The sequence below is a fragment of the Rutidosis leptorrhynchoides genome, chromosome 11 (assembly GCF_046630445.1).
Source record: "Rutidosis leptorrhynchoides isolate AG116_Rl617_1_P2 chromosome 11, CSIRO_AGI_Rlap_v1, whole genome shotgun sequence".
Lineage (NCBI taxonomy): Eukaryota > Viridiplantae > Streptophyta > Magnoliopsida > Asterales > Asteraceae > Rutidosis > Rutidosis leptorrhynchoides.
Window position 1 is genome coordinate 71,785,774 of NC_092343.1, and position 23,774 is coordinate 71,809,547.

The following is a 23,774-nucleotide window of genomic DNA, read 5'->3' on the forward strand; positions in this document are numbered from 1 at the left end:
CGTTCTGGGTATCATCAAATGCGGGTGAAAGAAGATGATATTCCAAAGACTGCTTTTAGGACGCGTTATGGTCATTACGAGTTTATGGTTATGCCATTTGGATTGACTAACGCACTAGCTGTGTTCATGGACCTTATGAACCGAGTGTGTGGACCATACCTTGACAAGTTTGTCATTGTTTTCATTGATGACATACTTATTTACTCAAAGAATGACCAAGAACACGGTGAACATTTGAGAAAGGTGTTAGAAGTATTGAGGAAGGAAGAATTGTACGCTAAGTTTTCAAAGTGTGCATTTTGGTTGGAAGAAGTTCAATTCCTCGGTCACATAGTGAACAAAGAAGGTATTAAGGTGGATCCGGCAAAGATAGAAACTGTTGAAAATTGGGAAACCCCGAAAACTCCGAAACACATACGCCAGTTTTTAGGACTAGCTGGTTACTACAGAAGGTTCATCTAAGACTTTTCCAGAATAGCAAAACCCTTGACTGCATTAACGCATAAAGGGAAGAAATTTGAATGGAAGGATGAACAAGAGAAAGCATTCCAGTTATTGAAGAAAAAGCTAACTACGGCACCTATATTTTCATTGCCTGAAGGGAATGATGATTTTGTGATTTATTGTGACGCATCAAAGCAAGGTCTCGGTTGTGTATTAATGCAACGAACAAAGGTGATTGCTTATGCGTCTAGACAATTGAAGATTCACGAACAAAATTATACGACGCATGATTTGGAATTAGGCGCGGTTGTTTTTGCATTAAAGACTTGGAGGCACTACTTATATGGGGTCAACAGTATTATATATACCGACCACAAAAGTCTTCAACACATATTTAATCAGAAACAACTGAATATGAGGCAGCGTAGGTAGATTGAATTGTTGAATGATTATGACTTTGAGATTCGTTACCACCCGGGGAAGGCAAATGTGGTAGCCGACGCCTTGAGCAGGAAGGACAGAGAACCCATTCGAGTAAAATCTATGAATATAATGATTCACAATAACCTTACTACTCAAATAAAGGAGGCGCAACAAGGAGTTTTAAAAGAAGGAAATTTAAAGGATGAAATACCCAAAGGATCGGAGAAGCATCTTAATATTCGGGAAGACAGAACCCGGTATAGGGCTGAAAGGATTTGGGTACCAAAATTTGGAGATATGAGAGAAATGGTACTTAGAGAAGCTCATAAAACCAGATAATCAATACATCCTGGAACGGGGAAGATGTACAATGATCTCAAGAAACATTTTTGATGGCCGGGTATGAAAGCCGATATTGCTAAATATGTAGGAGAATGTTTGACGTGTTCTAAGGTCAAAGCTGAACATCAGAAACCATCAGGTCTACTACAACAACCTGAAATCCCGGAATGGAAATGGGAAAACATTACCATGGATTTCATTACTAAATTGCCAAGGACTGCAAGTGGTTATGATACTATTTGGGTAATAGTTGATCGTCTCACCAAGTCAGCACACTTCCTGCCAATAAGAGAAGATGACAAGATGGAGAAGTTAGCACGACTGTATTTGAAGGAAGTCGTCTCCAGACATGGAATACCAATCTCTATTATCTCTGATAGGGATGGCAGATTTATTTCAAGATTCTGGCAGACATTACAGCAAGCATTGGGAACTCGTATAGACATGAGTACTGCCTATCATCCACAAACTGATGGGCAGAGCGAAAGGACGATACAAACGCTTGAAGACATGCTACGAGCTTGTGTTATTGATTTCGAAAACAGTTGGGATCGACATCTACCGTTAGCAGAATTTTCCTACAACAACAGCAACCATTCAAGCATTGCGATGGCGCCATTTGAAGCACTTTATGGTAGAAAGTGCAGGTCTCCGATTTGTTGGAGTGAAGTGGGGGATAGACAGATTACGGGTCCGGAGATAATACAATAAACTACCGAGAAAATCATCCAAATTCAACAAAGATTGAAAACCACCCAAAGTCGACAAAAGAGCTACGCTGACATTAAAAGAAAATATATAGAATTTGAAATTGGAGAGATGGTCATGTTTAAAGTTGCACCTTGGAAAGGCGTTGTTCGATTTGGTAAATGAGGGAAATTAAATCCAAGGTATATTGGACCATTCAAGATTATTGATCGTGTCGGACCAGTAGCTTACCGACTTGAGTTACCTCAACAACTCGCGGCTGTACATAACACTTTCCACGTCTCGAATTTGAAGAAATGTTTTGCTAAAGAAGATCTCACTATTCCGTTAGATGAAATCCAAATCAACGAAAAACTTCAATTTATCGAAGAACCCGTCGAAATAATGGATCGTGAGGTTAAGAGACTTAAACAAAACAATATACCGATTGTTAAGGTTCGATGGAATGCTCGTAGAGGACCCGAGTTCACCTGGAAGCGTGAAGATCAGATGAAGAAGAAATACCCGCATTTATTTCCAGAAGATACGTGAACACCTCCAACTGCTTAAAATTTCGGGACGAAATTTATTTAACGGGTAGGTACTGTAGTGACCCGAACTTTTCCATGTTTATATATATATTAAATGAAATTGTTATTTACATGATTAAGTGTTTCCAACATGTTAAGCAATCAAACTTGTTAAGACTTGATTAATTGAAATAGATTTCATATAGACAATTGACCACCCAAGTTGACCGGTGATTCACGAACGTTAAAACTTGTAAAAACTATATGATGACATATATATGGTTATATATATAGTTAACATGATTTTATTATAAGTATGTATCTCATTAGGTATTTTAACAATGAGTTATATACATAAAAATGAGACTATTAATTTAAGAAACTCGAAAACGATATATATAACGATTATCGTTATAACAACGTCTTACTAGGTACATATGAATCATATTAAGATATTGATACACTTGGTTAATTATGTTAAATGATAAGTAAATATATTATTAAGTGTATTAACAATGAAATACATATGTAAAAATAAGACTACTAACTTAATGATTTCGAAACGAGACATATATGTAACGATTATCGTTGTAACGACATTTAACTGTATATATATCATACTAAGATATATTATATATCATAATATCATGATAATATAACAATTTAACATCTCATTTGTTATAATAAATAATGGGTTAACAACATTCAACAAGATCGTTAACCTAAAGGTTTCAAAACAACATTTACATGTAACGACTAACGATGAATTAACGACTCAGTTAAAATGTATATACATGTAGTGTTTTAATATGTATTCATACACTTTTGAAAGACTTCAAGACACTTATCAAAATACTTGTACTTAACAAAAATGCTTACAATTACATCCTCATTCAGTTTCATCAACAATTCTACTCGTATGCACTCGTATTCGTACTCGTACAATACACAACTTTTAGATGTATGTAGTATTGGTATATACACTCCAATGATCCACTCTTATTAGCCCATGTGAGTCACCTAACACATGTGGGAACCATCATTTGGCAACTAGCATGAAATATCTCATAAAATTACAAAAATATGAGTAATCATTCATGACTTATTTACATGAAAACAAAATTACATATCCTTTATATCTAATCCATACACCAACGACCAAAAACACCTACAAACACTTTCATTCTTCAATTTTCTTTATCTAATTGATCTCTCTCAAGTTCTATCTTCAAGTTCTAAGTGTTCTTCATAAATTCCAAAAGTTCTAGTTTCATAAAATCAAGAATACTTCCAAGATTGCAAGTTTACTTCCAAGTTTTCTAAATCCATTCCAAGTAATCATCAAAGATCAAGAAACCTTTGTTACTTACAGTAGGTTATCTTTCTAATACAAGGTAATAATCATATTCAAACTTTAATTCAATTTCTGTAACTATAACAATCTTATTTTGAGTGGAAATCTTACTTGAAATTGTTTTCGTGTCATGATTCTGCTTCAAGAACTTTCAAGCCATCCAAGGATCCTTTGAAGCTAGATCTATTTTTCTCATTTCCAGTAGGTTTATCCAAGGAACTTGAGGTAGTAATGATGTTCATAACATCATTCGATTCATACATATAAAGCTATCTTAATCGAAGGTTTAAACTTGTAATCACTAGAACATAGTTTAGTTAATTCTAAACTTGTTCGCAAATAAAAGTTAATCCTTCTAACTTGAATTTTAAAATCAACTAAACACATGTTCTATATCTATATGATATGCTAACTTAATGATTTAAAACCTGGAAACACGAAAAACACCGTAAAACCGGATTTACGCCGTCGTAGTAACACCGCAGGCTGTTTTGGGTTAGTTAATTAAAAACTATGATAAACTTTGATTTAAAAGTTGTTATTCTAGGAAAATGATTTTTATTATGAACATGAAACTATATCCAAAAATTATGGTTAAACCCAAACTGGAAGTATGTTTTCTAAAATGGTCATCTAGACGTCGTTCTTTCGACTGAAATGACTACCTTTACAAAAATGACTTGTAACTTATTTTTCCGACTATAAACCTATACTTTTTCTGTTTAGATTCATAAAATAGAGTTCAATATAAAACCATAGCAATTTGATTCACTCAAAACGGATTTAAAATGAAGAAGTTATGGTTAAAACAAGATTGGATAATTTTTCTCATTTTAGCTACGTGAAAATTGGTAACAAATCTATTCCAACCATAACTTAATCAACTTGTATTGTATATTATGTAATCTTGAGATACCATAGACACGTATACAATGTTTCGACCTATCATGTTGACACATCTATATATATTTCGGAACAACCATAGACACTCTATATGTGAATGTTGGAGTTAGCTATACAGGGTTGAGGTTGATTCCAAAATATATATAGTTTGAGTTGTGATCAATACTGAGATACGTATACACTGGGTCGTGGATTGATTCAAGATAATATTTATCGATTTATTTCTGTACATCTAACTGTGGACAACTAGTTGTAGGTTACTAACGAGGACAGCTGACTTAATAAACTTAAAATATCAAAATATATTAAAGGTGTTGTAAATATATTTTGAACATACTTTGATATATATGTATATATTGTTATAGGTTCGTGAATCAACCAGTGGCCAAGTCTTACTTCTCGACGAAGTAAAAATCTGTGAAAGTGAGTTATAGTCCCACTTTTAAAATCTAATATTTTTGGGATGAGAATACATTCAGGTTTTATAAATGATTTACAAAATAGACACAAGTACGTGAAACTACATTCTATGGTTGAATTATCGAAATCGAATATGCCTCTTTTTATTAAGTCTGGTAATCTAAGAATTAGGGAACAGACACCCTAATTGACGCGAATCCTAAAGATAGATCTATTGGGCCTAACAAACCCCATCCAAAGTACCGGATGCTTTAGTACTTCGAAATTTATATCATATTCGAAGGGTGTCCCGGAATGATGGGGATATTCTTATATATGCATCTTGTTAATGTCGGTTACCAGGTGTTCACCATATGAATGATTTTTATCTCTATGTATGGGATGTGTATTGAAATATGAAATCTTGTGGTCTATTGTTACGATTTGATATATATAGGTTAAACCTATAACTCACCAACATTTTTGTTGACGTTTAAAGCATGTTTATTCTCAGGTGAATACTAAGAGCTTCCGTTGTTGCATACTAAAATAAGGATAAGATTTGGAGTCCATGTTTGTATGATATTGTGTAAAAACTGCATTCAAGAAACTGATTTCGATGTAACATATTTGTAATGTAAACCATTATGTAATGGTCGTGTGTAAACATGATATTTTAGATTATCATTATTTGATAATCTACGTAAAGCTTTTTAAACCTTTATTTATGAAATAAAGGTTATGGTTTGTTTTAAAATGAATGCAGTCTTTGAAAAACGTCTCATATAGAGGTCAAAACCTCGCAACGAAATCAATTAATATGGAACGTTTTTAATCAATAAGAACGGGACATTTCAATAGATGCTGTCGAGAGACGAATGGAAAAGATGACTAAAGATATCCACTCAATACGAATTAGTTGTGAGCAGTGTGGAGGACCACATTTGACAAAAGATTGTCTCGGTATTGAACTAACAATGGAACAAAGAGAGAATATTTCATACATAAACCAAAGGCCTGGAATTAATTATCAGAATAATTATCAACCGCCAAGACCGATTTACAATCAAAACTAGAATTATAATCGAAATGTTCCATACAACAACCAACAAGGTCCTAGTAATCAACAAGTATCCAATAATACTTACAATCAGCAAAGACCTAATTTTCAAAACAAACCACCACAAACCGATGATAAAAAGCCGAATTTAGAAGATATGATGACAAAGCTAGTTGAAACTCAAACGCAGTTTTTCACATCTCAGAAACAAACTAATGAACAAAATGCTCAAGCATTTAGAAATCAACAAGCTTCTATTCAAAATTTGGAACAAGAAGTAAGTAACCTAGCAAGGTTAATAGGTGAAAGAAAATCGGAAAGTTTACCTAGTGATACAAATGCAAACCCCCGGAATGAAACAGCTAAAGCCATTACCACAAGAAGTGGTACAACACTTAAACCACCTGAAATACCTGTAACTTCTGATGAAACTATTCCTACTCCACAAGAACCACAACCTGATCAAGATAAGGAAAAAGAACCGGTAGTTGAAAAGGTTAATGAAGATAACACAGTTAAGGCTAAACCTTATGTTAAACCATACCAACCACCACTTCCTTATCCGAGTAAAATGAAAAAAGAGAGAAGCCGAGCAATCCAAATTCTTGGATATGTTTAAACAAATAAATGTCAATCTTCCTTTCATTGATGTGATTTCAGGAATGCCTAGATATGCTAAATTTCTAAAAGATCTAATCTCAAATAGAAAGAAAATGGAAGAACTCTCGGCTGTTACTATGAATGCTAATTATTCTGTAGTACTGTTGAATAAGATACCAGAAAAATTATCTGATCCAGGAAGTTTCACAATTCCATGTTTTCTGGGTAGTCTTAGTTCAATAGAAGCATTAGCAGACTTAGGTGCTAGTATAAATCTAATGGCGTATTCACTATACACTAAACTAGACCTTGGAGAATTGAAACCAACAAGAATAAGTATACAACTAGCCGATCGATCAATAAAATATCCTAGAGGGATAATGGAGAACATGCTAGTTAAAGTTGGTACTTTAGTATTTCCATTAGATTTTGTTGTTCTGGACATGGAAGAAGATTCTCAAGTTCCTCTCATATTAGGAAGACCATTCTTAAACACGGCTAAAGCAATGATAGACGTGTTTGGTAAGAAATTGACCCTAAGTATAGAGGACGAGAGTGTTACCTTTTCAGTTGATAGAGCAACGCAACAACCGCAATCTGCAGATGATACATGTTATTATATTCAAACTATAGATTCACATGCAGAATTGTTAGAAGAATTTCCAGAATTACAAGGAACAGGAGAATGTTCTTTAGGAGAAGGAACTGAACCAATTGATGAACCTGAAATGTTAGCTACACTAATGGCTAATGGATATGAACCAACAACAGAAGAAATTCAAATGCTAAAAGAAGAAGACAGATATCGATACAAATCATCGATAGAAGAACCTCCGACATTAGAGTTAAAGCCACTTCCAAACCATTTGGAATACGCTTATTTACATGGTGAATCTGAATTACCTGTAATAATATCGTCTTCTCTTACTGAAAATGAAAAATCTCAACTCATTTCTGTGTTGAAAGCTCATAAACCAGCCATTGCATGGAAGATTCATGATATTAAAGGAATAAGTCCTTCGTATTGCACACATAAAATCCTTATGGAAGAAGGTCATAAAACGTATGTGCAACGCCAACGAAGACTAAATCCTAATATGCAAGATGTTGTTAAAAAGAAATAATTAAACTGCTAGATGCAGGTTTAATTTATCCAATTTCTGATAGTCCATGGGTAAGCCCAGTTCAATGCGTGCCTAAGAAGGGTGGCATGACTGTTATCACAAATGAGAAAAATGAGCTTATTCCTACTAGGACTGTAACAGGATGGCGTGTGTGTATTGATTATAGAAAATTAAATGACGCCACCAGAAAAGATCACTTTCCCTTACCTTTTATTGATCAAATGTTGGAAAGATTAGCCGGAAATAGTTACTATTGTTTTCTAGATGGTTTTTTCGGATACTTTCAAATTCCAATAGCACCCGAAGATCAAGAGAAAACCACGTTCACGTGCCCTTATGGTACTTTTGCTTACAAACGCATGCCATTTGGACTTTGCAACGCCCCTGCAACCTTTCAAAGGTGCATGATGGCGATTTTTCACGACATGATAGAAGAATGCATGGAAGTTTTCATGGATGACTTTTCAGTCTTCGGTGATACATTTGAATCATGTTTAGTTAATCTTGAACGAATGCTTATTAGATGCGAACAATCAAATCTAGTACTTAATTGGGAGAAATGCCATTTCATGGTTAAAGAAGGCATCGTTCTTGGTCATAAAATTTCAAAAGAAGGAATTGAAGTGGATAGAGCTAAAGTAGATGTAATTGCTAAACTTCCACATCCCACCAATGTTAGAGGAGTTAGGAGTTTTCTAGGACATGCCGGTTTTTACCGACGTTTCATAAAAGATTTTTCTAAAATTGCCACTCCTATGAATAAACTCCTTGAAAAGAATGCTCCATTCATCTTTTCAGATGAATGTATCAAATCTTTTAATATTCTTAAAGAGAAACTCACTAATGCGCCGATCATGATAACACCAAATTGGAATCTACCGTTTGAACTAATGTGCGATGCAAGTAATTTTGCAATGGGAGCCGTTTTAGGACAAAGGATTGAAAAACGATTTCAACCTATATATTATGCTAGTAAGACGTTACAAGGAGCACAAACGAATTACACAACTACTGAAAAAGAACTCCTTGCTATTGTCTTTGCTTTTGACAAATTTCGTTCATATCTCGTTCTAGCAAAAACGGTGGTCTATACCGACCATTCTGCTCTTAGATACCTATTTTCGAAACAAGATGCCAAACCAAGATTAATCCGTTGGATCTTACTCTTACAAGAGTTCGATATTGAAATCCGAGATAAAAGAGGAGCAGAAAATCTCACCGCTGATCATCTTTCTCGTCTTGAAAATCCCGGATTAGAAGTTCTAAATGAATCGGCCATACAAGACAACTTTCCTGATGAATATCTATTGAAGATAGATTATAATGAAATTCCATGGTTTGCAGACTATGCAAACTACTTAGTATGTGGATTCCTTGAAAAAGGATTATCGTACCAAAAACGAAAGAAATTCTTTAGTGATATAAAACACTATTTCTGGGAAGATCCACATTTGTTTAAAAGTTGTCCAGATGGAATAATACGCCGATGTGTATTCGGAGATGAAGCTAGTAAAATTTTAAACCATTGTCACACAGGACCAACAGGAGGGCATTATGGGCCTCAACTAACAGCAAGAAAAGTTTATGATGCTGGATTCTATTGGCCTACAATTTACAAAGACGCACACCTTCTTTGCAAATCCTGTGATGCTTGTCAAAGGGCCGGAAAAATAAGTCAACGTGATGAAATGCCACAAAATGTCATTCAAGTATGTGAAGTATTTGACATTTGGGGTATTGACTTTATGGGTCCATTTCCAAAATCTCATAATAATCTCTATATTCTCGTAGCCATTGATTATGTATCTAAATGGGCGGAAGTACAAGCTCTCCCAACTAACGATGCACGAGTTGTAGTCAACTTTTTAAAACGTCTTTTTGCAAGGTTTGGAACACCGAAAGCTTTAATAAGTGATCGGGGAACTAATTTATGTAATAATCAACTTGAGAAAGTTCTTAAAAGATATGGAGTAACTCATAAAATCTCCACAGCATATCATCCATAAACAAGTGGACAAGTTGAAAATACCAACCGAGCTTTAAAACGTATTCTAGAAAAAACCGTAGGATCAAATCCGAAGGAATGGTCCATTAAATTGGAGGATACACTCTGGGCTTTTAGAACAGCCTACAAAACTCCAATTGGAACCACACCTTTTAGACTCGTTTATGGAAAAGCATGTCATCTTCCAGTAGAAATTGAACATAAAGCATTTTGGGCTTTGAAGACATGTAATCTTGATTTACATGAAGCTGGACGTCTACGGTTAAGTCAACTAAACGAATTAGAAGAATTAATACATGAAGCATACGAAAATTCGTTAATCTATAAAGAAAGAACAAAGAAATGGCATGATAAAAGAATCAGAAGTTTAAAAGAATTTAAAGAAGGAGACAGGGTTCTTCTTTTCAATTCATGATTCAAGCTATTTCCTGGAAAATTGAAATCAAGATGGTCAGGACCATTCATAGTCAAAAGAGTTTTCCCATACGGAACAATAGAATTAATAAATTCAAATGGAATTGAATTTAAAGTTAATGGTCACAGAGTTAAACATTACATAGATAGTCCGATGGAAGTCGACAATGAAGTTAATTACAATTTCGATACCACAGCTAACTAAGTGTGGGGAGAATCAAGTCTTTAAAGGATAATATGTATTTCTGTTAGAGTTAGATTTTCTGTTTTCGTGTAGTTCTCAAAAATGGAACCCGAATCGTCTTTCCCTAGCAGATCCTAAAGAACTAGTCTTCTCCCCCCATTCTGAATTTTTATTTTTTTTACGAAATGAAGACTTCCTGTGAACTAAACCATGGTCTAATGCTACACGCTTTGATCACTAAACGTAATAATGACACACTTCCGAGTGAAATAGTATCAGTAATCAGAGAAAGATTGGACGGAGTAAGAAAAGAATTCAGATGCGAAGATAATAAGTTACAATTTGGTAAAGGAAAATCAAAATCCGCAGCGAAAAGAAGAGCATGACACCTAGAAAGATGTCACAAATGCGGAAAATGATCACACGGAGGTAAATGTTCAAATAATCAAACCTATTCAAACATCGAATTTGTTACTTTATGCAGAGACGGACCGTTCATATGTTTAGAAGAAAAAACACTGAATGCTCGAGGTTACGCCTATGTAGCTATGGAAAACCAATTAAACCGACTATCTTATGAGTGGGATAGATCGTATCACTAAGAATACTATCTCACAGGTAAGTCTGTACAGTTTTTATTTTTTTATTTTTATTTTTAACCTTTTGATAATAAACGCTAATTTGTTCGCTATAAAGTATTAAATTGGTATTCGATGAAATTAGGTTTGGCGACCGAAATTATTGATATCATTCAAAAATTTATTACATCACTGCGAAATTTAACGTTTATTCTTAAGGTATAAATATCCTTAATCAATCAACCCAAAATATTTCAAAAATTCGTCATGAGTTAAATTAGGTCATGGAACTGAAATTACTTTACCGAAAAGAGGGGCGCATATTTTTAATAATATTTGATTGATTAAAGTGAGATAAAAGCCAAAAAGATTTTTAATTTTATTTTTACTTTGTTTTTAAAATTAATATTAAAATAATATTGTAAACTTGTTTAAATTAAATCAATATATTTAAAATTGTAAATATTTGAAAAATTAATATAATTAATATAAGTTTGTATGTATAAAAACAAAAAAATAATATAAGTTTGGTGTGAATTTATAATATGAATTTTTATTTAAGTTTGGTGTGAATTTTTAATTTTATGCATTTTTAAATTTAAGTTGTGTGAATTTAAAAACAAAAATTTACTTTATTTTGCTAAATTAAAAATATGATTTTTAAAATTCGTCGTGAGTTGAAGACTAGGTCGTTGAACCGAAATTGCTTTACCCGAGGGAGGGACGAGAACTTTTATTATCATTATTTTTAATCTTATTGAACTAAAGTATGCCAAAACATTAAAAAAAAAAAAAAAAAAAAAAGCCAAATCACTGTAGCCGGATACCCATGCGATCGCATGGGATTTAAACTCCAACTCCATGCGATCGCATGGAGATGGATTTCAGGCCTGATACAAACAGACCAGCGGGTCTGTCTTCTCCACACAACATACACACAAACACGAAACTCTCTCAAATCTTTACCAAATTTAACCAATTTTCCACCGTAATTCGTCATTTTTCTTGCTCTAATCATGCCTAGATTCTCATTCTTCAGCAAAATGGTAAAAATTACACCCCTAAACTCTATAAATTCCTATTTTTTGTGATAATTACCAATTTTTTACCTAATGCAATTTTGTTAATTTCTAGTGTAATTAGTGTTAAATTGTTAGTATTTTATGCATGTATAACCTAGATTGATGCTATTTAACATGATTTGAAGCCAAAAACTTTAAAATTTTTAGAAATCTAGGGTTTGTGTTCTTGAGCAATTTGGGGCTTTTTGATATAAACAGGTTATGGCCGATTTTTGTCATGAATTATTGCTAAATTGAGTAGTGTAACATGTTTAGATAGTTAAATGATCCAAACATTGATCCTAAACATGATTTTTAGAGATTAAAGTGGACTTTTTAAGTCCAAAATTCATGAACTTGATTAATTTGATATATTTGCCATTTGAGACTTGTTTAATTATTAGTAATGACTATTTTGACATGTTATTTGAGTTAAATGCTTATGAACTTTGTATACATTTTCATATGTGCTTATTTGAAAAGTGTAGAATTGTGAAAAATTGTGAAAATGTGTATAAGTTTAATTTTGATTTAACATGTTATAGTGTTTGTTTTAAGTTGTTATTTTGCTAACACTAATGCATATTTGGATGCACAAATTTTGTGTTTAATGTGTTTTGCAGAAAGCCGATACTGGAGGTTCAGGAGCATCATCATCTAGATGACCAGCACCAGAACCAGAACCAGAAATGTAACACAAACAAGAACCACAACAAGAACCACAACAACAGCCTGATCAGCACATACCTTATTATGATCCGGAACAGTTTGTTGATGAATTCATAGTATTCCCGATGAGATCGCCAGTAGAATTCCCAACAATTCCTGAGCACACTCTACATCCTAATCTGAGATTTGATAGAAGATGGAGAGATTACGAGATATATCAAAGGAACAAATTCAAATTGGTAACAAAAAATGTAGAGGTGCCAAGGGTAATCGATTGGGTTCCTTTGGAAATGGTCCATCTAGCTGACCGTGTTAGACAGCTTTTAGTTCAAAGGTATGGCAGTTCTTCTTTTACAGATTGGAAACGTCTTTTCACCATTCGTAGACCTGTATATAAGGAATGGTGTGTTGAGTTGATGAGTACTGTATCACTTGATACAAATATAGTTAGAATAGATGATAGAAGATTTCTTAGGTTTATCCTTGGCGGTAGGATGTACAGAATGTCCATGCTGGACATGGCCAGGGCTTTACAGATATATACTCCTGGTGAGTTGCTACTACCCGATTGTACAAACTTGATTCATTATGGTGAAAGGGTAGATAGCAACTTTGACGCTGACGCCATTTGGAGGCGTATGTCACATTTTGATGTTTTTACACAAGCAGGAGGACACTCCTATACACATATTGACAGAGCCGAGCTTCGTATCATTCATAGATTTTTGGCTAACTCGATTACACAGAGAGGTCATAATAAAGAAAAAATTACCTTACATGATTTATTCTACCTAAAGTGTATTCGGGATCCTAGAAGCTTTGTCAATATCCCTTACTGTGTTGCTTTTTATTTATCTAAAATGGTAGAGGGAATGCAGGACGGGAGTATAATAGGAGGAGGTATTTTTGTTACTCTCATTGGAGAGTATTTAGGTGTTGATAGGAACCAAGGAGGTCCATTACAGCTTTGTAGAGAACAGGTTGAGCCCTTAGGATTGAAAGTTTATGTCGGTACTAAGGTATTGAAAAGTAGACGTAACCAGGCAGTACCCTATGAGGGATCTCATCCTCAGGTAGAGAGAGGCTCAGACGAGGAAATGGAGGAGGCGGAAGACATTAGGGATGTCTTTCGAGATGCTATTCTTGACGTCCACGTTCGTATAGATGAGGAAGCAATGACGAACGCTGCCAGACATAGTATGTATGAGCAGTGGAACTCCGAGCGAGTATACGAGGATTATAGGCGACGCCAACATAATAGCTGGTTAGTTCATCAGCACCAAATCATGAGCCAGCTATCATATTAGGTACCAAATAACTATGTACCTACTCGACCTGCTCATTTTCCGCCACACAGCCCCGATATCCGACCACCCTTTAACCGGTATGACTATAACCAAGCCTATCAGAACACCTATAACCAACAATGGAACCCACCTGATGAGATGAACTGGAACCCCTATCCAGACTGATTTGGTTCCATTTGGTTATTTATATGATTTTTATGTTTTTATGTTTTTACTTATTCATGTTTAAACTTATGTTATTGAATATACTTATGTAATCTTTATCATTTTTATTATTATTGTGTACTAATATTTCACATTTAGGATTTGAAAGTGGGATATTAAGTCCCATTTCAAATTGCCATGCATGTTTATATTTGTATGTATGTATATTGTAAATTGTACAAAACAGGGTAAAACAGCGCATTTTCAAAGACTGGCATTAAGTTCAGCAAAAGCTACTAATTTTGACGACAAGATGACAAATAAATGTGATGTAACAACAGACGGAATGAACAAATGATATGCACCATTTATCATTCAGCAAACAAACGCCAATATGTTTGGAAACTTTGGTAAAATTTAATCATTTTTACGCTAATCACCCTCAATAATTTAAATTGTTACTGATTTCTTTCAAATGAGGGCATTGCAAGATCTTAAGTGTGGGAAGGGGTTAAATTCTTTCGGATTTTAAAATTTTTACTTTATACTCTTGGTTACCATTAGAAATACTAGTAAAGTAGTAGTTGTATTAGAATCTAGTGCTCTCTGATAATAAAGAACAGCCCTAGTCTTATATACTGACTACCCAATTCTAGTAAAATTTTTCAAAATTTTCAATTAAATGAACTCAAAATCATGTTTATACATATTTATGAACGATAAAACTAGGTGTTAACACCGAAATTATTGTTACCTCGGAAAGGACATAAATTGAGAAACAAACCAAAATGTTAAAATTCATTTAAAATGGAATAGAGGACAATAAAAAGGAAAATAAAAGCCAAGTGTGGGAAAAATTACCAAGTTATCTTAAGCATATGTCACATATTTCTGTAACAAATAATTGAAGATACTTTTGCTTTGGACTAAACTAAACAGTTTTACCCGATTTACTGTAATATATTTGAAAGAAAGATGGATCTACACGATGAATCAATTCCATCGTTAAAAGGAAGTAAAGTCTTCCGAAAAAGAAACGCGCTTCTTGATTTAGGTCATGAAGTTGTCGTCCAGACCAGCTGTAGGTTGACGAAAAACCTAGAAAAGTCATCACTAAAATCAGCAGAAAATCTATGGACCTCAGCATAAAACAGGGTCGCCAAGTGGTCAGATTTATCCTAACCATGAGAAGGATTTATCTCGTACAATGGGGGGCACCGTGCAAATTAGCTTGATAAGACTAATGAATCAGATCCCCAGAAAGGATAATCTCCTTAAAAGATCAAAAATCAGCTTTTAAGCCTGATATTACTCAATCCTAGAGATTGACCTTAAAGATTGAGAATTACAAACTTATGGAATTCAATGATATCTAAACTCGAGCTTGAACGAGAAAATATTTTGATCAAAATTACAAACCGATTTGTTTTCTGAAAACCCATTTTTCAATGCGTTCATTACCATTGAACGTAAAATCCTAGGAATTCACCTGGAATTCATTAGGTCACTTGAACCAAATCGGGTGTCAACCGTAAGAACGGTGGTTGCATAGCATGGTCAAAGACATGACCTTGTGCCAGACCGAAAAATCATAAGGGTGAGCTTTACTATTTCTCCTACTAAGGATAGTAATTGCGTCCGACACGTTATAGACCATAATTAAAAGAATGTCAGGGGACATTGCCTTAACAGTTGCTTGTTCAACGCTTTCCTTTACAACCGGACGGTAGTTTATCGAAAGGTAATATTCGGAGCAAGTATACTGGACGTGTTGCTTTCCCAATACAAGGTTAGCAAGTGGGTAACACAAAACCACAAGTTTTGAGCTAAAATGTTCAAATCTGAAACCCACCAAACCCACAAAAATATTTTGCAAACACCGGTGAAGGGTAATTCCGGAAAACTTATCTAGGGTAAAAGCTAGATTTAATTTTCAAAAAGATTAAATGTTTTCATAAAGATCCAATTTCCTTAATGGATCTAAACTTTATAGTCATGTGGGACTGTAAACCACATCGTTACTACCATTGTTCATACCGCCGTATAGAAATCACTGATGTACAAAGTGTGAAGAATAAAGAAGTGATTCTAGTATTTTAAGACGATATTGCTTGAGGACAAGCAACGCTCAAGTGTGGGAATATTTGATAATGCTAAAAACGAACATATATTTTATAGCATTATTCCTCAAGAAAGACAAGCTTTTAGTTGCAACTGTTCTATTTACAAGTGATATTCGTTTAAATAATAAAAGGTGAAGACAAAAGACAGATTCGAAGAATTGAAGACGCAAATGACCAAAAAGCTCAAAAGTACAAAATACAATCAAAGAGGTTCCAATTATTGATAAGAAACGTCTCAAAATTACAAGAGTACAAGATTCAAAACGCAAAGTACAAGATATTAAATTATACTTAAGGACGTTCGAAAATCCGGAACCGGGACCATAGTCAACTCTCAACGCTCGACGCAACGGACTAAAAATTACAAGTCAACTATGCACATAAATATATTATAATATTTAAATAATTCTTATAATTATTTATATATTATATTTATTTAATTAAAACGTCGACAAACAAGAAAACAAGAACTTTGAGCTGTCACCGATGGCCATACGATCGCATGGCCTGGAGGAAGAAATCCCATGCGATCGCATGAGCATCTTTTCCGGTTCACAAGGTCTATAAAATCGAGTGTTTGGTGCATCATTCAACATATATCAATCCTCTCTATATCTATACGTAATATTTATATTTATAATTTATATTTTAATTTTAATTTTAATTTTAATTTTAATTCTAATAATAAGGGTATGTTAGCGAATGTTGTAAGGGTGTAAGTCGAAATTCTGTCCGTGTAACGCTACGCTATTTTTAATCATTGTAAGTTATGTTCAACCTTTTTAATTTAATGTCTCGTAGCTAAGTTATTATTATGCTTATTTAAAACGAAGTAATCATGATGTTGGGCTAATTACTAAAATTGGGTAATTGAGCTTTGTACCATAATTGGGGTTTGGACAAAAGAACGACACTTGTGGAAATTAGACTATGGGCTATTAATGGGCTTTATATTTGTTTAACTAAATGATAGTTTGTTAATTTTAATATAAAGATTTACAATTGGACGTCCCTATAAATAACCATATACACTCAATCGGACACGATGGGCGGGATATTTATATGTACGCATAATCGTTCATTTAACCGGACACGGGAATGGATTAATAGCCACTAGAATTATTAAAACAGGGGTAAAATTATGTACAAGGATACTTGGCATAATTGTTAACAAAGTATTAAAACCTTAGATTACACGCAGTCGATAACCTGGTGTAATTATTAAACAAAGTATTAAAATCTTGTTACAGTTTAAGTCCCCAATTAGTTGGAATATTTAACTTCGGGTATAAGGATAATTTGACGAGGGTACTCGCACTTTATATTTATGACTGATGGACTGTTATGGACAAAAAACCAGACGGACATATTAAATAATCCAGGACAAAGGACAATTAACCCATGGGCATAAAACTAAAATCAACACGTCAAACATCATGATTATGGAAGTTTAAATAAGCATAATTCTTTTATTTCATATTTAATTTCCTTTATTTTATATTTAATTGCACTTCTAATTATCGCACTTTTATTTATTGTTATTGTATTTAATTGCACTTTTAATTATCGTACTTTTTAATTATCGCAATTTTATTTTATCGTACTTTTATTTATCGCAATTTCTTTATCGTTATTTACTTTACGCTTTAAATTAAGTCTTGTATTTATTTTTAATATTTTACATTAGGTTTTAACTGCGACTAAAGTTTTAAAATCGACAAACCGGTCATTAAATGGTAAAAAAACCCCCCTTTTATAATAATAATATTACTTATTTATATATTTGTATTTTTATAATTTAAAACTAATATAGCGTTAAGCTTTGATTAAAAGATTCCCTGTGGAACGAACCGGACTTACTAAAAACTACACTACTGTACGATTAGGTACACTGCCTACAAGTGTTGTAGCAAGGTTTAAGTATATCCATTCTATAAATAAATAAATATCTTGTGTAAAAATTGTATCATATTTAATAGTATTTCGTTGTAAAAATAAAGCTATTTTATATACACCTCGCAGAACATCACTAATAATTAAATAAAATGTACTTAAATAAATGTAACCTTAATAATAATAATAATAAAATATATATATATATATATATATATATATATATATATATATATATATATATATATATATTAAAGATACATAAAATAAATTATAAATGCCGTATAAAAAAAATAAATTTAATTATATAACCAAATATTTCGGCTAGATTGATGTTAATAATAATTTTTTTTTTAAGCTTGATCATTAAGCTAAAAGGATCCTAGTTTAACACTAATTCATGTGCTTGATACCCAAGTATGTTGAGTGTAATTAGGAAACTAGCACAACTATAAAAGGTGATCAAGTTTTTCCATAAAATCACCACAAAACCCCTTGCATTTAGTCGACTGATACCTTCCTTCTTTCCCTCTATTTTTGTCGACTAAACTGCCACATTCCAGCCTTCTTTTGTCGACCAACAACCCTCAAAAATACCCACATGCAGTTGACTACAGCAGCCTTTAAACCTGCAGTTGCAGTCGACTAAGACCCTCCAAAACAGCCTCTCCATTCGATTGAGTTCCTGCTGTTTTGCCTGTTTCTGTTTCGCCATCAAACTAGTCCTAAAAGTGATCCATTGTTGCTGCTATTAGTCTTCTGTTGCTGCTGCATATCGACACCATAAACAGCCCAAGAATCAACCTGTAGTTCCTACGTTTACTATTGTTTCTGTCAAGTCAGATCAGACCCAAGAAAACCCTCTATTGGGTCGTGTTTGCTGCTGTAAAACAATTTCTGTTTTGGGTCTCCATCACCACCTTATTCTTGATCTCTACCCTATTAAGGTATACCTAAAACCCTAGCTTAACCCTACTTCCTTAATCTATAACTTTACTATGTTGATTAATATTAATCTTGTTCTTGAAGTTAAGGATATGGGATAATGTTTTTGATTATAGATAAAAGTGTTAGTTTATGAATGTGAATAAGATTGTTAAATTAAAAAGTATGATTGATAAGAAACTAGTTATTAAAGTTAAAAGATTATAGATAATGTTTGTAATCAATAAGTTTAAGTTTGATAAAAGTTATGATGATCATAAAATTAGTTTAATAAGTTAAAGATTAAGAACATGAATAATTATTATGATTTAAAAAGATTATGATTTTATGATTTATCTATATGATTAAAGGTTAGGGTTAATAGTAGAAGTTTATGTATTGTAATTAATAAGAGGTTATGATTTTATGTTAATGATTAATAAGTTATAAGGTTATGACTATGATGAGTTAAACTAGATGATAAGAGTTAGGTGTTTACGTTATAATCAAGGTAAATAATAATGAAGATGATATACATGCATGCATGCATGCATGCATACGTATGTATGTACATGTGTACATTGAAGATATATGAGTATGTGTATATGTAAGTATATACATACGTGTATATGTATGTGTATATATGTATGTATGTATGTATGTATGTATGAGTGTGTATGTATAAGTGTATAAACTTAGTAAACATATAAAGTAAAGTAATATAAATGTATATATATGTACCACCTTTCTAATTATATATGTAACACATACACCTAGTGTATATATACTATATAGTTATACATGTATAATAATAATAAAGAATATATATATGTATCATATAGGTGTATTTATATATGACACAGATAATGATAAATTTACATAATAGTTGAATAATTAAAGAATAATAATACTAATATTATAACTTATACACCTAACTATAAAGTAACACTTAATTACACTAAGTATATTATCACTTATATATACATATAACTAATAAGTATATTAATAACTTGTTATGTGTATACACTTATAACGTGAAGGTTATAATTAAAGATAGCGTACAAAGACTGCAAATATCACCGCTACTTATGGCCTAGGGTGATCCTTGTTACCATTATAGGATGCTTGTGGATCTCGAATGCCAAGACTTAGATTCTGGTCAAGAGATCCTGGGCCGCTCGGTAACAATAAAACATTCGAGTGACTTGCATGTTAGCAACGAAGTTTGGGCGAGATTGTACAACATCTTTGTTAAGGATTATAACCCGAACATTCTTAAACTAGAAGATTACTATAAGTGGAAGCTTTCCATAAATAGTAGGTTTCCAAGTATAGAAACTTTGAGAAATAGTAACTTTTCTCGAAAACCGTCACTGTTAATATAGTTCGCTATATTAATAAACAAACTTTATGTCTATTAGACATTAACTAATTAAACATTATATCTCTAGGTTGAGATCTTCGATTACATACACCGTTCTTACTACTTGTGTGGAATATCTTGCTTGCTACTAAGGTGAACTTCATAGCCCCACTTTTTAACTGTTTCTATTACTTATTTTGAAATTTTGGGGTGAGACACATGCTTGCTTTTAAACTGTTTTACGCTTAGACACAAGTACATGAAAACTTTATTTTGATTAGTTCAAACTGTGCTATGACATGCTTTGTTTCATGCTTAATCCCTGCCCTGATATCGTTAGTTTCTGGAATTTTGACAAGCTTAGTTATTGAGTAATGCTATTGAGAGTAACGTCTCTATCTGAATGACCGTTGGTCAATGGATACATAATAATGATTTAACAACACGAATGAATAAAGTGATCACGGGGTAACTTGTTTAGTTTCGATATCATACACCTCAGCACTACTACCGAACTGATTAAACTTTATAACTAAATCTTGTGGTCTAAACACTATTATAAACCTATGTTGTTCACTCAACCATTTTTGGTTGACATTTTAAGCATGTTTTGTCTCAGGTGAAGATTGCTAGAGTTATTTGCTACATGGACTTTGCTGCTTTTGGAGTCCGCATTTGTACATTCATATTATTGCATTAAAACATTTATTGTAATGACTTAATATTTTGCGCTACTTTAATACAATGGCTTATATTAAAAACGTCTCATATAGAGTCGTTCTCGTTTATACATCCTTGTATTGTGATATTGTGAAGTCATATTTCCCCGGCCCTATTTGGGGGTGTGACATAATGTGGTTAAGCTCATTAAAAGATAAATGGGTGGACTCGTTGAGCAAGGTAAGGTCCCGTAGTTGAGGGATGGTGTGCCTATTTCTCTTTTAGAGAATTGTATTCTTGAACCTATGTGTGATATAGGTTATGTCTTGCGCGATCGTGATATCAATGTTTGTGCATACGTATAATTTCGTGTGCGGGAGATTCCAAGTCGAGTGAAATGATTCTAAGTATGCGTATATACTTAGTTTGTTTGTATGTATTGTGGCAAGTGCTATCCAATTGTGAGGATTCACTTTTCGTTGGCCAAGGTTGGAGTGTGATAAGTAGTAAGTGTTATCTGTTAGGATTCGCTTTTCATTAGCTACTTATTGGTGTGTGGCATGCGTTTTCCGTTAGAAATCGCTTTTGTTTGGCCATGTGTGAGGAGAGGTAAGTGTGATCCGTAAGGATGCGCTTTTTGTTGGCCTCTTATTGCGTAGTGGTAAGTGGTTAACATTTAATCTACCGCTTTTCGTCGGCCACGTACGCGTGAGGAAGTGGGACAAGTGGTATCCAATCGTGAGGATTCACTTTTTGTCGGATCCATTGTGATGTTTGTTGGCCATATTATTGGTGTGTTGTTACTTTAGCGATGTACATGATAAGGGTATGCTAAAGGGATTGCTAACTCGGTACGAGATTTGGAATGTTAGCATGCTTATGTCATGCGTTCGAGGCATGAGTTCATCCCGGTTTGGGGATGAAGCAAGACTTAGTACTCGATTGATGGATTTGGTAAATCACGGATGATGATTTAAATCAAAAGGGTAACTTTTGAGTAAAGTCGCCTAAAGGAGTTAAGCGGAATTTTCGGATTTGTGTAAATTGTTGTGGACATCGAATTTGGTCGTATGTCAGAGGACCATAGAGCGTGGGTCCTGTTGTTAAAGTGGTGAGGATCACAGGGACGTGATCCAATCTAAGTGGGGGAGAGTTGTAAGACCCAAATATTTATTGTACATATTGTGTTTATGGTGTATATAAATTGTGTGAAGCCTGGTGTGATTTAAAACCTGGCAGACTGTTCAGACCTTCATACGAGCCGCGCAAAGGTAATGGTGCGCGCCGCGCACAGCAGCTGCGACAAAATTCCTGCTTTTTCTATTTTGAGTTAAATGAATGGCATTTTGATCATTTCACTTGAGGACGGATCTGTAGTCTTAATACCAGAATTGGATCTAGTTTTGGATCACTTTCAAATCCACACAAACACTATCATCCATTCTTAGAGAGAGAGAGATTTCTAGAGAGAGATTTGGAGATTTGGGGAAGAAGGAGCTTGAATCGATCAAAAGCCGAGTGTTAAAGTTGTTCATCTTGATCCTAGCTACGTTGTGGTAGTATTGGTAAGTTCTAACTCCGAGTTTTCATAGTTTGATTAGTGTTCATAATTGGAGTTTTGATTTGGGTGTTCTTGAGTAAACCCACTAGTTGATAATTGGGTGATTGAGCTAGTAAATGGTGTTGATAACCATTGTTGGTGGGTTTTGGGTTGGATGATGAAATTGATTAGTTAATAATCATGTTTGGGTGTTGAAATCACTAGTTAACTTAGGTTGTTAGTGATTAAAGGTATGAGCTTGCAAAAAATGGGTATTTTGACTTGAGATTAGGTCAAAATGGGTTTTATGTCAAATGATACAAGTAAATGTTTTGTTGATGAAACACTGAGTAAAATGTAGTATTGGAACATAATCACTAGCTAATTGTGAGTATGGGCATTTTTAGGCGAGGTTTGACTTAGTCAAAATACAGGTAAGTGCAAATGGGTCGAAATTGCACTTAAGGTGTTTTGGGCATAAGCTAAAGTGTTTAGCCTTTTGTTTGTGAATTTCTTAGGTGATTCACTTTTGGACGATTAGGAGCTAAAACGGGATTGGCTCTTCAAGTAACCGAGGTGAGTGGAATATTTATACATTTATGTATATAATTTGGTTGCTTGTGTACGACGTGACGAGTGTTATTCGGTAGAATACACTTCTCTTGGGCCACATTGGTACCGGGGTACGGGATGAGGGTTTAAGTTGGATGCGGCGATACCTCATATGTATGGACTTAAAGTTCGATGACGATGACGCCATACTACTATTGTATTATTCGATGCGGGACGAGGGTTAAAGTTTGATGCGGCAATACCTCATATATATGGACTTAAAGTTCGATGGGACGATGCCATACCACTATTACGTTGTTCGATGAGGGTTTTAGTTCGATGTGAGGATACCTCATATGTATGATTTAAAGTTCGATATTGACGATGCCATACCACGATTGCTTGTTTGATGAGGGTTTTACGTTCGATAGTGACGATTCCTCATGTATGGATTTAAAGTTCGATATTGACGATACCATACTACTACTGTA